The sequence below is a fragment of the Phyllostomus hastatus genome, unplaced genomic scaffold (assembly GCF_019186645.2).
Source record: "Phyllostomus hastatus isolate PE091 unplaced genomic scaffold, TTU_PhHast_1.1 phas_contig_98, whole genome shotgun sequence".
NCBI lineage: Eukaryota > Metazoa > Chordata > Mammalia > Chiroptera > Phyllostomidae > Phyllostomus > Phyllostomus hastatus.
In genome coordinates this window covers 1,600,544-1,615,500 of record NW_025333999.1, presented here as the reverse complement: position 1 = coordinate 1,615,500, position 14,957 = coordinate 1,600,544, and the positions used below count along the sequence as shown (strand labels likewise).

The following is a 14,957-nucleotide window of genomic DNA, read 5'->3' as shown; positions in this document are numbered from 1 at the left end:
AGTATTACTACTGCTCCTTGACAGTGTACCTGGTGACCAAATAGCTCTGTGGGAGATACACAACAAGATCATTGTTGTTTTTATGTCTGCTGACACAACATTCGCTCTGCAGCTCTTGGATCAAGGAGTAATTTCAACTTTTTAGTTTTATTGTTTAGAAAAGCTGTAGCTGCCATAGATAGAGATTTCTCTGATGGAATTGGGCAAAATAAATTGAAAATCTCTGGAAAGGATTCACTATTCTAAATGTCATTAAGAACATTCATAATTTACTGACAGAGGTCAAAATAGCAACATTAACAAGAGTTTGGAAGAAGTAGATTCCAAGCCTCATGGAGAACTTTGAGGGGTTCAAGAATTCAGTACAGTAATTAACTGCAGATGTGGTGGAAACAGCAAGAAAATTAGAGGTGGAGCCTGAAGATGTGACTGAATTGCTGCAATCTCGTGACAAAACTTTAGCAGATGAGGAGTTGCTTCTTATAATGAGCAAAGAAAGAGGTACCTTGAGATGGAATCTACTCCTGGTGGAATGTTCTGAAGGTTGCTGAAATGACAATACATGATTGAGACTACTGTATAAACTTAGTTGACAAAGCAGTGGCAGGATTTGAGTGAACTGGCTGCAATTTTGAAAAAAAGTTCTACTGAGGGTAAAATACTATCAAATAGCATTGCATGTTACAGACAAGTCATTCATAAGAGGAAGAGGCAATTGATGTGGAAAACTTCACTGTTGTCTTATTTGTAAGAAACTGCTACAACCACACCAACCTGCGGCAACCACCACCCAATCAGTCAGCAGCTGTCAACAGTCAGATAAGAAAGACCCTTCGTTAAGAAAAAGATTACAACTCACTGAAGGCTCTTGATGATTAGCATTTTTTAACAATAAAGTATTTTTAATTAAGGTACCATGTTTTTTAGATATAAAGTGGTCTACAGTATAATGTAAACATTTATCTGCACTGGGAAACCAAAAAATCTGTGTGACTCCCTCTTGTGCAACATTCGTTCTATTGCGATGGTTTGTGTATGGCATATGAGACCATGGGCCCCTTCCCAAGCTCCGACTCCCCCTCCCACCCTTCATCTATGGAAACATGATGAAGGCCACCAGTGGACCAACACTGGGAGCCTGGCTGGCTCCTGGTCAGAAAATGGTCAAACAGGTGCTCTAACCAACTGAGCCACGTGGCCAGGGCCCCACTGGTTTTTACGGCCAGAATTTGTGGGGACTACTTATTTTCCCAGCATTGGAACCCTGGACTGGGGGCCTGGTGTGGGGCTGGGGTCCCTCACTCCTCAGGAGGGATCTCCGTAGCTGAAATATCCTCCTGATTTTAATTCACCATATGTGGCTGGTGGATCAGCCAGTTCACCTCTGCCCTTCCTACCATTCTCAAAGCAGTTTCTTTATATTCTTAGTTGTAAGACTTTTGTTCCGCTAAATTTCAGACAGTTCTGAATGGTGATGGTTCTGTAGCTTAGTTGTAATTTTGATGTGCATGTGGCAGGATTCAAATACTTCATTTACCTACGCAACCATCTAAACTTGGAGAAGTTAATAAATAAATGTAACTCTTTTTAAAAACCGAATAGTTAGAGGCTATTAGGAGGGTGCTAACTGGCCTAATTTCTTTTTTTAAAAATATATTTTATTGATTATGCTATTACAGTTGTCCCATTACCCCCTTCACTCCCCTCTACCCTGCACACCCTCTCCCACCCACATTCCCCTCCTTTAGTTCATGTCCATATGTCATAAGTTCTTTAGCTTCTACATTTCCCATACTATTCTTGCCCTCCCCCTGTCTATTTTCTACCTATCATCTATGCTACTTATTCTCTGTATCTTTTCCCCTTCTCTCCTCCTCCCACTCCCCTGTTGCTAACCTTCCATGTGATCTCCATTTCTGTGGTTCTGTTCCTGTTCTAGTTGTTTGCTTGGTTAGTTTTTGTTTTAGGTGTGGTTGTTAATAATTGTGAGTTTGCTGTCATTTTACTATACACATTTTTTATCTCCTTTTTCTTAGATAAGTCCTTTTAACATTTCATAAAATAAGGGCTTGGTGATGATGAACTCCTTTAACTTGACCTTATCTGAAAAGCACTTTATCTGCCCTTCCATTCTAAATGAAAGCTTTGCTGGATAGAGCAATCTTGGATGTAGGTCCTTGCCTTTCATGAGTTGGAATATTTCTTTCCAGCCCCTTCTTACCTGTAAGGTCTCTTTGAGAAATCAGCTGACAGTCTGATGGGAACTCCTTTGTAGGCTACTGTCCCCTTATCTCTTGCTGCTTCTAGGATTCTCTCCTTCATTTTTACCTTGGCTAATGTAATTATGATGTGCCTTGGTGTGTTCCTTCTTGGGTCCAACTTCTTTGGGGCTCTCTGAGCTTCCTGGACTTCCTGGAAGTTTATTTCCTTTGCAAGAATGGGGAAGCTCTCCTTTATTATTTGTTCAAATAAGTTTTCCACTTTTTGCTCTTCCTCTTCTCCTTCTGGTACCCCTATAATTTGGATGTTGGAATGTTTAAAGATGTCCTGGAGGTTCCTAAGCTTCTCCTCATTTTCTTGAATTCTTATTTCTCCATTCTTTTCTGTTTGGTTGTTTCTTTTTTCCTTCTGGCCCACTCCATTGCTTTGAGTCCCAGTTTCCTTTCCATCACTATTGGTTCCCTGTGCATTTTCCTTCATTTCTCTTATCGTAGCCTGCATTTGTTCATCTAATTTGCAACCAAAATCCACCAATTCTGTGAGCATCCTGATCACCAGTGCTTTGAATTGTGCATCTGATAGGTTGGCTATCTCTTAGTCGCTTAAAAGTACTGATTGAGGGGCTTTCACTTCTGTTTGAGCCATCTTGTTTTTCCCTTTGGTCCGGTCATGTTTGTTACATATGAGGGGCGGAGCCTTAGGTGTTCACCAGGGCAAGGCACCCCAGTCACTGGGTTGTGACGCTGTATGTGGGGGCAGGGTCCGAGAGGGAACAATGGCGCTTGCTCTGCTCTCTGTCGGACCTCAGTACCTTCCGTTGCTTCCCCCGAGCAAACTGGACCCCTCTGGTGCCAATTCCTGTGTGGGTGGGCTTGTGCACTCTGTGGGACTTTCCAAAGACCTTGCCTGTGAGGCTGGGAGTCTCTCCCTGAGCCTCAACCCCCACAGGTGTTTTCAGTGTCCCGAGGCTCTATTTCCCATCACTGTGATCCTGGGTTGCACATAGTGCCTTGCTTCACAATTGCCGCCTCCCTGGGTCTGCCGGTTGCCACCCTTGGCTGGGTATTGCCAGCTGCTGCTTGCATGCTCAGGGTCCACCCATGGTGGTCTTGCATGCCCCGGATGTCTTACGTGCCCAGTCCCAATGCTCTCTGCTCTCTGCGCCTGACCCGAGCCCAGCTGCCTGACTCAGCCTCTCCTACCGGTCTGGATGAATGGGTCTTTTTTAACTTCTTGGTTGTCCGACTTCCATACAGTTCAATTTTCTGTCAGTTCTGGTTGTTATTCTGTTTCTAAATTGTTGTTGTCTCTATCTTGGTTGTGTGAGGAGGCACAGTGTGTCTACCTATGCCTCCATCTTGGCTGGAAGTCCCTAACTGGCCTAATTTCAATGTGGTTGAAAGATAATAGAAAGGCCTGAGGAAAGGGAGAGAGCTGGGGGAACCAGCGGTCAGTGGAACAGTCAAAACACATTCAAATTAATCAATTAAGTTTCCCATCTTAAACAATTGTGATCTGTGTTACCCCCAAACAATTACAACAGTAACCGTAAAGGCCACTCATCACAGGTCACTGTTACAAACATAATAATAATAAAAAAAGTCTGAAGTATTGTAAGAATTACCAAGTGGTGACACAGACAACAAGTGAGCAAATACTGATGGAAAAATCCCACTGACAGACCTGCTCAGCACAGACAGTGTTGCCATAAAACTCCAGTTTGTAAAAAAAATGCAGTATCTGTGAAGCACAGTAAAGTGAAATGCAGTAAAACAAGGTGAGCTGGTGCCTGGGTCTTCTCCTTTCCATACTTAGCCTATTTAAGGAATTGTTGATTTTGTTTATTAAAAAAACCCCAAAACACTTGCTTCTGTAATTATTTCTGCTCTGATCTTTATTATTTCCTGTCTTCTGCTAACATAGTGTTTAATTGGTTCTTCTCGTTCCTTACCATTTAGGTTGTTTATTTGACATCTTTTTTCCTGATATAGGCATATATCACTACAACTTCTCTTACAGTAATCCTTTCATTGTATCCCATAAATTCATTTCATAAATTCTGTTTTTATTTTTGTCTGTCTTGAGATTTTTTAAGAATATAAAATTTTACCTTATTTTGTTTAAAAAATAATTGTATCACTGAATAAAAAAGTAGTTTTAAAAAAGATTTTATTTGCTCCTGGCTGGCGTAGCTCAGTGGATTGAACGCGGGCTGTAAACCAAAGTGTAGCAGATTCGATTCCCAGTCAGGGTACATGCCTAAAAATAAAATAAATAAATAAATAAATATTTTAGAGAGGGAAAGGAGGGAGATAGAGACAGAAACATCAATATGCTGTTGCTGGGGGTCATGGCCTGCAACTTAGGCATGTACCCTAACTGGGAATCGAACCTGTGACACTTTGGTTCACAGCCCGTGCTCAATCCACTGAGCTACGCCAGCCAGGGCTTAAATAAAATCTTAAAAAAAGATTTTATTTATTTATTTTTAGAGAGAGGGAGGTAGGGAGAAAGAGAGAGAGAGAGAGAAACGATGGTTGGTTGCCTCTCATATGCACCCCAACCAGGACAGATCTCAGGCTTGTGGTCTGACCAGGAATTGAATCAACAACCTTTTGCTTTGTGGGACGATGCCCAACCCACTGAGCCACATGGGTCAGGGCTGAAGAAGTAGTTTTGAGGGGTGGGGAGGAGAAGGGAGGGGGAAAAACAATAAGCCAAAAGAAAAATAACTTTATATTCATCTGTGTAAACACATCTGCTAAGGCAAACACAATCCAGGGCCAAGGCTGCTGCAGTTTTGTTAGTTTTGCAGATTCCAAGGCCAAAAAAACCCCCCAACAAACCACCAAAAACCAAAAAACCCCAAAACCCAAACAAAACAAACAAACAAAAAAACCCCACTGCAAGTCCAATGGCTGTTTTGTAGACTCTTGGGGCATTTTACTAAAACAAGGAGTTAAGGAGCTTACACAGTAGGGCACCATCATGGCACACACCGCAGGGTGTGTAACTGCGTTTGGACTGGGCAACGAGCAGTTTCACCCTGAAACAGCACACACGGACACACAGGTGATCAAGCACATGGGAGCTGTGTGGACTGGGTGGGTGGCACAGGCTTGGCCGAGGCCAGTCTGGGAATGGGCACAGGGAGGGCTGGGGTCCCCATGCTTCCTCAGGGGGTGGGCATGGCAGGATAGGTCCCATCCTGGTGACAAGGCAGTGATTGTCACTCTGGGGAAGGATGGTGTGAAAGGGCTGAGAGAAGTCCCCTGCTCTCCACTGTCTGGTCTGTGAACGCCTCTTAACATGCTTCTTAGACGCCCCCTGGAGAACTGAGAGGGCCCTGGTTTGTGACCACGTGAGGGGCCATTCCCTCCTCTCCACACTGCTCTCTCCAGAGCTCCTGGGGCCCTCAGGTTGCCCCTAGAGGGCTAGGGAGAGGTGTTTTCTGCTCCCAGAGGCTTCCCTGCCATGACACATGGCATGGCTGGGACAGTGTGGTCTGTGAGCTAGACACAGCTGTCTTCTTACCCTGCCTGGCTGGGCCCCAGAGAGCTGGAGTTGCATGGAGTCAGGGGCCCTTCACAAAAATAAAAGCCTTTCCTGGGCCCCCTCCCTGACTCCAGCAGAGAGCCTGCTGGGCTGGGGAACAGGTATGGGGGTGGAGCACCTTGTGCCTCTGATCACCTCCTTAGCTCCCACTCCATGGAGGCAGCCACAATGCTTGCCATTTGTCAGGCTCCCAACAGTCTAGGAAGGGGCTGAGGGCCCCAGCAGCAGTGCAGCCTGTGGATTAAGGGCAAGAGGCCTCTGAATAGGAGAGGCATGGGGAGATAAGGGTTGTGTGTGGACAGCAGTCACAGGGGTGGGAAGCAGCACTAGAGAAGGTAGCAGGTAGCCAGAGGTGCAAGAGAGACTCGGGGACACCAGGGAGGACTGGGCCAGGCAGGGAGCCAGCGCTGGAATCATGACCTCAGATACAGCAGCTGGGCCAGCTCTGTGAGACCCCTCCACTGGCAGCTTTCACAGACATTTGTAGGTTTTTAGTATGGTCCCTTCAGACAGAGCTGAGGACTCGGGCTCATCCTCTAGTTTGCTCATCCTGGGCGGGGAGCTGGGCCAGGGCCAGGCAGCTGGGCGGCACCCCTTTGCTACATGACAGTGGACTACAGTTCTTTGAGGGCCACTTTCCACAGCTTCATATCTCCCACCTCCTCCGTCCGCTCCTCCTGCTCCTACTTGATCTCCTCCTCCAGGCTGCTCAACACACTGATAAGCTGGACCTCAGCCTCAAAGGAGCCCTGGGGCCCCTTGATGCCTTTGGTGAGATGTTGATCTCTGGGCGGAGGGCCAGCACATGCAGCCCTTGTCCTGCAGCTCCTGGCTGCCACCTCGCAGAAAATCAGGAGGAATTCCTGGAAGATGGGCTTGCTGCCAAAGTCCTCATCTGCCCTCTTGACCATGTTTTTTTTTTTTAATTGATATTTTAGAGAGAGAAGGGGTAGAGAAAGAGGTAGAGATAGAGCTAGAGAGACGTTGATTTGTCGTTCCCCTTATTTATGCATTCATTGGTTGATTCTTGTATGTGCCCTGACCTGGCATCAAACTGTAAGCTTGGTGTATGTGGACAATGCTCTACCCAACTGAGCAACCCACCAGGGCCGCCTTGATCACATTTTTTAGGCTCAGGTGGGTGTAGGTGGCTCCAAATTTCTCCTTCATGAACTTTAGCTCCATCAGATTGATGAAGCCATCCTGGCCAGCATCTTACAGCTTGAACATCTTCTCCATGTCCTTGATTTGCTTTCTGGAGAACTCCTAGAACTCTGTGAAGGGGCTGAAGACACAGCGGCTGGGTGACTCTGGCTGTGAACCCCCTGGTTGAGATGGGAATACTGCAGCAGCCTGATGCTCAGCTCGTTGTCCCACTGTCCAGTGCCTATGCCACCTGGTCCAGTGCCTGGATGCCACCGCCCTTACCCCACCCCTGTCTGTAGCTACTGGTCCAGCTTGCTGGCCACTTTGTGGCCTTTGTGGTCCACGCAGCACAGGCCTCAGCCAGCCCCTGCTTGCCTCAGCCCATACCACTTCTGGCCATGCTCTTCCTGTCTTGAGATATTATTAAAATTTTCTGTAAAACATCCCTGGCTGGTGTGGCTCAGTGGACTGAGCACTGGCCAGAGAACCAATGGTTGCCATTTCGATTCCCAGTGAGGGCACATGCCTGGGTTGTAGGCCAGGTCTCCAACAGGGGGCGCATGAGAGGCAACCAAATATTGATGTTTCTCTCCTTCTTTCTCCCTCTCTTCCCCTTTCTCTAAAAATAAATAATAAAATCTTTTAAATTTTCCTTAAAACACATTTTTTCTTTTTAATTTCTTCTTTGACCCAGTGGTTGTCCAGGAGTATGTTAATTTCCACATATTCATGAATTTTCTCAGTAAGATTTAAGGCAAATATATCATGTATGTAACATTTTATAAAATCTTTGATAGGCCTTAGACTATGTTTAATGTTTGCTACAGCTGTCAGGTTCAGGGCTTCAGTATCCTGTAGTGTCCCATTTTTCTCCTCTGGTGTGCTGGGCATGCCTAGAAACTCATTCTTAAGTAGAGACTGCATCTTTAGCTCTCTGTTTTAATCCACTGACTTTATGCTCAAGCCCTTTTGTTTTCTCAATGGTGGTCAAACATTTGGGTAGAAAATATTCTCTTATGTTATGGTAATATGAGTAATGTTTTGGTGAAACAGAATTCCTATGATCATCAGAACAGGGTCTTGGCATTTATTCCTTTGCTTCTGTCAGAGAGGAAACTTGAAGGATCTGGAAATTGTCTGACTGCACTTTCGTCAAAGAGATAAGGCTTTTGAAAGTCATTTTCTTTGAGGGATGGTCTACATTACAGAAAACAGAATACTCTGTATATCAAAATGTTCTCCCCACTTCCTGCAGGAAACATGATGTAATTTTTTTTTCTCATCTTCATAGTGAAAAACTCTTTTTGGACTCTTTCAAGGAAAATTTAGATTTTGGGTGGTATATTAGTACTGGCCCCCCCCCATAGGCTCTTAACTTTCAGACTGCTCCCTATTGTATACCCAGAAATTCATCTATTACGGTTTTCATGTTTCCAGATGCTGCTGACTCCAGTGGCTTCTGCTCTAAGTGGAAAGTCTGCATATTCACTAGGCTCTCACTTTGGGGCTCTGTTTTGCCACATGACCTCAAGTATCTCACAGTAAAAAGAGGTGTCGGCTTTCAGATTGTTGGACATTTTTCTTGTTCTGAAAATGAGAAGGATGACTCCAAGATTTTTACATATTCTAATAAAAGCAACCCATTCCTTTTTTTTTAGGGGAAGGGACAGAAAAAGAGAGGGAGAGAAACATTGATGTATCAGAAATGTCAATCAGTTGCCCTCTTCCATTCCCCCAACCTGGGACCTGACCCACAACCCAGGTTTGTGCCCTGACTGGGAATTGAACCAGCACTCAGTCCACTGAGCCACATCAGCCACGGCCCATTCATTTCTTTTGCTCTGTATTTTTCTTTTGTAAGACTATACTATGTGGGTGGCTTCCAAGTTTTTCTTTCATGACCAAGGCATCTAAAAACATTGTTATTACTGGTAACTGTGTATTTGAGTTTCTTTTCCTCATCTTCTCAAAATTCCCTACCCTGAAGACCTTGTGTCACCTGAAAGACATTTCTATGGGTTATCTTTTGTTTTCTCAAAAACCCTTTAGGTGGTAGGATTAACACCCTACCTAAAATGAAATCAGATGTCAAGACACATCACAATATGCATTAAGTAAATAGAAAAATGTTTATAAATCAAAGGTACTTAAAAAAAACAGGGCAAGGGTAAGCTGGTCCAGGTGATTTGTGTGAAGGGGAAGTTTAGCCCTTTTGTGTGTGTAGAAATTGAGGTGGCATGTCTTCAATGTTTGACCCTCCTACCTATTGGCATACCCAAAAAAAGGGGCATGTGTCAACCTTTATACATTTTCTACCTGTTGTAATCAAGACAAGGTGAGCAGGTATCTGAAGTCAACTAAGTGTCAAATATCAAAAATGAGCCCTGATAGATGTGGCTCAGTGGGCTGGGTACTGTCCTGTGAGTAGAAATGCTGCCAGTTTGATTCCCAGTAAGGGCACATGCCTGGGTTGCAGGCCAGGTCCCCAGTGGGGACCACGTGGGAGGCAACCATGCATTGATGTTTCTCTCCTTCCCTTTCTCCCTCCCTTCCCCTCTTTCTAAAAATAAACAAATAAAATCTTTTTAAAAAATCACTGAGTTTGTATCCAGTGTGATTTTTCATGATTTTTAAGATAACCTGGAAACCTAAATACTATATCACATTCTTTACATTTATGAGGTTTCCCTTTATGTGAGTTCTTTCATGTCTTTGAGGATACCTGCAATAAATAAATGCTTTACCACATTGCTGCACTTATCAGGTTTCTTTCCTGTACGAGTTCTTTTGTGCGCTCTCCTGGTCTTTGGGAAGTATCTGTGATCTGTGTAGGCTTTACCACATTGCTTATGCTCATAGGGCTTTTCTCCACTGTGAGTTCTCTCATGTATTCGAAGGGAATTGGAACACCTGAATGCTTTACTACATTGTTTTACATTCATAGGGTTCTCTCCAGTGTGAATTCTTTTATGTGTTTGTAAGGAACTTTGGACTCTGAAGACTTTTCCACACTTTTTACATTCATATGGCTTCTCTCTGTGTGAGCTCTTTCATGTTTTCTAAGATCGCTGAGGCAGGCACCTGAATGCTTCAGTACACTTTTTACATTCATGGGGTTTCTCCCCCAGTGTGATTTCTTTCATGTTTTTGAAAATTAGAATAACGTCTGAAGGCTTTGCCACATTCCTTACATTCATAGCATTGGTCTTGAGAATGAGTTCTTTTGTGTGTTTGTAAAGAACTATGACGTCTGCAGACTTTACCACGTTGTTTACGTTCATCAGGGTCTCTCCATTGTGATTTCTTTCATGCACATGGATGAGTACTGAAAGTTTTAGCACATTCTCTACATTTGGCATTTCACTCCTGGGTGAGTCCTTCCATGTGATTGAAGACTTTGTGGAGAGGTGTAAGGTTTTCCACATTCTTTACATCCATAGGTTTTCTCTCCTTTGTGAACATTTTCCTGTCTCTGAAATGCTTGCTCACATCTGAAGGCTTTGGCACATTGTTTCTACTGATAGGTTTTCACTCCAGTATGGATGGTTTCATGTATTTGAAGTGAATGTGAAGAACTCGAGGCCTTTCCACACGCCTTACACACACAGGGCTTTCTACCAGTATGACTTCCTTTGTGGTTTTGGAAGGAAATGCAAAACCTGAAGGTTTTACCACATTATTTCCATTCATAGTGTTTCTCTTCAGTGTGAGTCCTTTCATGAATTTTAAATGAACTGGGAGAAATGAATGCTCTCTCACATGCCTTACATTTAAAAGGTCCTTCTCCAAGGTGAGCGATCATGTGTCCTTGAAGGCTGGAGCGAGCATGAAGGGTTTTCCCACATTCCTCACATTTGTAGAATTTTCCCTTGATATGAGTCCTTTTAGGTCTTCCAAAAAAAGAGAGACAACTGAAGGCTTTACTATATTTTTTATACCCATAGGTTTTCTCTCCTATGTGAGTTCTTTCATGTGTTTTAAGAGTTTCATGATATCTATATGCTTTTCCACGTTGTTTATGATGATAGCATTTCTGTCCAGTGTGGATTCTTTCATTAGACTGTAGGTCTGTATATGGCTGTCAGAGTGCCCCATTTATTTTACAGTGGCCTCTGCTCCCACATTATACATCTTACAACAGTGTTGACAAGCAAGAAGTCCTCGTCCTCTAAAACATCCAGCATGTGTGTACAGCAGGGAGCATGAACCGGACAGCACTGGACGTCTATGCTCCATTTATAGGCAGGTTACGTATGACTCTGTCATCTCCAATTTATTATTCTACAACTGATCATCATGAACACGCAATGCTCATAGTTCCTCATAAGGTAAATGAATCATAAGCACATGGAAACCATTTATATACTTTTACAGTGATCACATTATATCCTATTTTTCTCTAATGGCAGGGTGCAGAGTATGTTGGGAAAGAGCAGAAATACTCTACCAATAAAAGAAACATTACTTTAAAATCATCAGTTCCTCATGAGAAAAACACCTTTCATTTCCTCCCTTTTACCCACCATTTCCAGTACTCCCCTGGGCAGAGGGTCACATCTGCATGAAGTTTCAGTGAATAAAAACATGGTAAAGAACTGGAAGCTTTTCCTTCTATTCCGATCACCAGAAATGAAAAGTCCCGGTGGCTATATCATCCTTAAGTCCTCCAGGCCACTCGAAGTATAGGCACACCTCATTTTATTGTACTTCACAGAAACTGCATTTTCATCAACATGAGACCAGGCCCTTCACTAGCAGAAAGAGTATGACTCACTAAAGGCTCAGATGATGGTCATCGTTTTTAGCAATAAAGCATTTAATTTTTAAACATTTAAAAAATATTTTTATTGTCATTCAAGTACAGTTTGCTGCCTTTTTCCCTTACCCCCCAGCTTTTTTTAATTTTTAAAATTTCAGTTGAATTTTAATATTATATTAATTTCAGGTGTATAGCAGAGTGGCCAGACATTTATACAACATATGAAGTGGACACTGTCCTGCAAAGAGTCACAGGTTCGATTCCTGATCAGGGCACATGCCTGGGTTGCAGGTTGGATCCCTGGTCAGGGCCCACACAAGAGGCAACAGATCAATGTTCTCTCTCACATCAGTGTTTCTCTCCCTCTCCTTCTCCCTCCCTTCCCTGCTCTCTAAAAATAAATAGATAAAATCTTTAGGGAAAAAAAGAAAGAAAGAGGACCACAGAAATACAAGGGATAATAAAATATACTATAAATAATTATATGCCAACAAACTGAAAAATCTGGAAGGATAAATTCCTACAAAGAGATGATCTTCCTAGGCTGAGGAAGAAAATCTGAACAAACATATAAGTACTAGCAAAATTGAATAAGCAATAAAAAACTCCCAACAAACAAAAGTCCTGGACTGAATGACTTCACCTACAAATTTCACCAAATTTCAAAACAGAATTAACACCTATCCTTCTCAAACTATTGCAAAAAATTCAAGGGGAGAAATGGCTCCCAAAAATCAATTTCTGAGGCCAGCATTACCCTGTCTGTCCACAAAGAGAATGCCATTTATGCATGTCAAACGTGTTGTCCCAGAGCAGGGGAGACACAGTTCAGATCCTGTCTGCAGAGACTGTGCGCAGTGGTAATGGTGCTGAGGTTCCCTAGGGGTATTAGGAAAAGGCATATCATGTCCCTACAGAGGGCTAAGCCCTACAGAGGCCTAAGTGCAGCTAAAAGACTGCTGACATAGGCATTGAATAAAACAGACTTAACCGAGTCTGTAATAGCAGAATGTGTACCGGCTGCTGTGTGGATAAAGTTAGAATCTCCATAATGTCAGGAACCGGGTGTAAGGTTTTATTTGGTGTGCCCATAGTCCCAAGGTGTGGTAATTCAGTGTGAAATGTCATCCATTCTCTCCAGGTTTAAAAAAGCAAAACCAGATTCAGTTGTTCCAAAGACAAGCAGTGGGAATAATCACTTCTTCCTAAAAGGGTTCTTATTAACAGTTTTCAATTCTTGAGGGTGTTCTTTAATTTACACCAGACCATATTAACTGATGTAACTAAGGGTTAAGGACCACATCGCAAAGCCAATTGGGAAGTGGTGAAGACTTAATTTAATTTAATGTGAATTTATCAGTTATTGGTCCACAACTTTCCTGCTTACTATGGGTTAATTTAGGAGAATGAATGCTATGACACCTGAGCAACCCCAGGAATGAACTCTGGGCAGCGGGAGTAGCCCTACAGGCCCTTTGGGTGTGTTCCCCACTCACCTGACTCTGTGGAGACCCTGGTTGGACACACAGTGCAGGACCCTTTCCAGATTGCAACAGCCTGACAGCCCGCCGGAGCAAGCCTGGCTCAGCTAAATATAGGGCAAGGACCTGTCCCAGCCCAGGAGCTGACTCCATAGTCCGTGCAGCCTTTTAGGAATGTGTGGCAAAAGCTGGCTCTAATATTAAACTGAATGAATGGGAAACTTTCCTTGATTGGGAAATAGAAGCCTCTAGAAGAAGCACAGATAAATTTTCTATTCTCCGGGAAATTAATGAAAAATTTAGAAACTCTCTCTGAACGATAGAAGACTTCTAAAACTGCTCAGTCCCAACACCTCACTTCCCCCTTTCTCCAACTCCTCCGGGAAATCCTATAGCTTCTGGCGTCCCTTGTTGGGACTTGTCCTCCCTTTCTCCTCCCTCTCCTCCACACCCCTCCCACCCCTTCTTCTCTGTTTCCCCTCTCACCCAGGGCTAACTAAGAACAGAAAGGCAGACCCAATAGACTAGAAAAACCAGATATTCTGGCAGCTCCCTCTAGAGAAAAGCCAGTCTCAGGAGAAGGGGAACCAGCAATAATTTACTTTCCTTGAACTAGCACGGAATTAAGGAATCCAACTAAAGATTTCCCCGATCTTCTCTAAGGCCCTGTTGGGTTCACAAAGGAATTTGATTTAACTGTTAGAACATATGATCCTAGCTATTCTGACCTGTTCCTACTAATATATTGGTTTCTGAGAGCAAAGGAGCAGAATGGGTGAGTAAGGTTTGCTGGAAACTATCTATAGGGAACTTTTTAAGACAAACAAATCAGGAAAAATGCAGGGAATTAGCCCAATGGCTTTACCAAGCCATCCTTGAGGCCTTCCCAGGGAATTTGGAGGGGATGAAAATCTGGCAATGGAAGTGAAAATCTGATGAAACCATACCGGATTTGTAAGAACATTTTGAGAACACTTTCACACAACATTCAGGACTCTCCCTTAAGTTTTTAGTGAGGCAGAATAGTAAATAGTTAGGAAAATTCCTTGGCAAGTGGAATAGGGAAACTGAGACAGAGAGCTGAACACATTGGCCAAGCAATTTACAGCCAGATACAGAAGTCACCATCTAGAAATAACATCTAGGCCTCAGCTGTATTTTAGCTCTAGGGCCAGAAAAATAGCAAAGCCAGGTAGGCTACTGCAATCACTAACAAACCCACTGCCCGGGCACTGACCAATCAGTAGAGACCAGGGCACTGAAAGAATACACCTGGAAAATGGATAAATATTCTGCTAAAACTCTCCCCTGAGACGTCCCCTAAAATTCCCACCTGCAAAGCCTCAAGACAAAGAATGCAGTGCAAGTCCTCCCTCTGGGGAGCAGCTGTGACATTTCCTTCACATTCTTCTTCCTGCGCAGCACACATCTCCTAGACTGTAAGGGACCCGAGACTTGCACCAGCGGAGAAGTGGGCAGCAGCACCTTGGCCCAGGCTAATCCCCTGAATCTGTCCCCAAGGTCCCCTTTTTCTGACTTCCCAGGGAGCTAAGGCAGCCCAGCCTAGGCTCTCCTGTTGCTTCTTCTATGCTAAGACCTTCCTTGTTTTACTGTCCCCTGGTTAAATGCATCCTCATAGTCACCTGGTGCTGTGTTTTGAAATCTTTCCTACGTGAGGTCAATAGCTGGCCCTAGGCAGACCTGCTGAGGGCCAGGCCCCTGTCTGGTAATAGTCATATGCTAGGCCTTTAGTTTCCTTGACAAACACTAAACTTCATGTCAGGTCTATTGTCTTT

General features: G+C 43.7%; 1 pseudogene; it reads right to left on the bottom strand.

Annotated features, from left to right (window-relative positions):
* Positions 1-6,374: 6,374 nt before the first annotated feature.
* LOC123828528 lies at positions 6,375-9,863 on the bottom strand (annotated as a pseudogene).
* Positions 9,864-14,957: the final 5,094 nt, after the last annotated feature.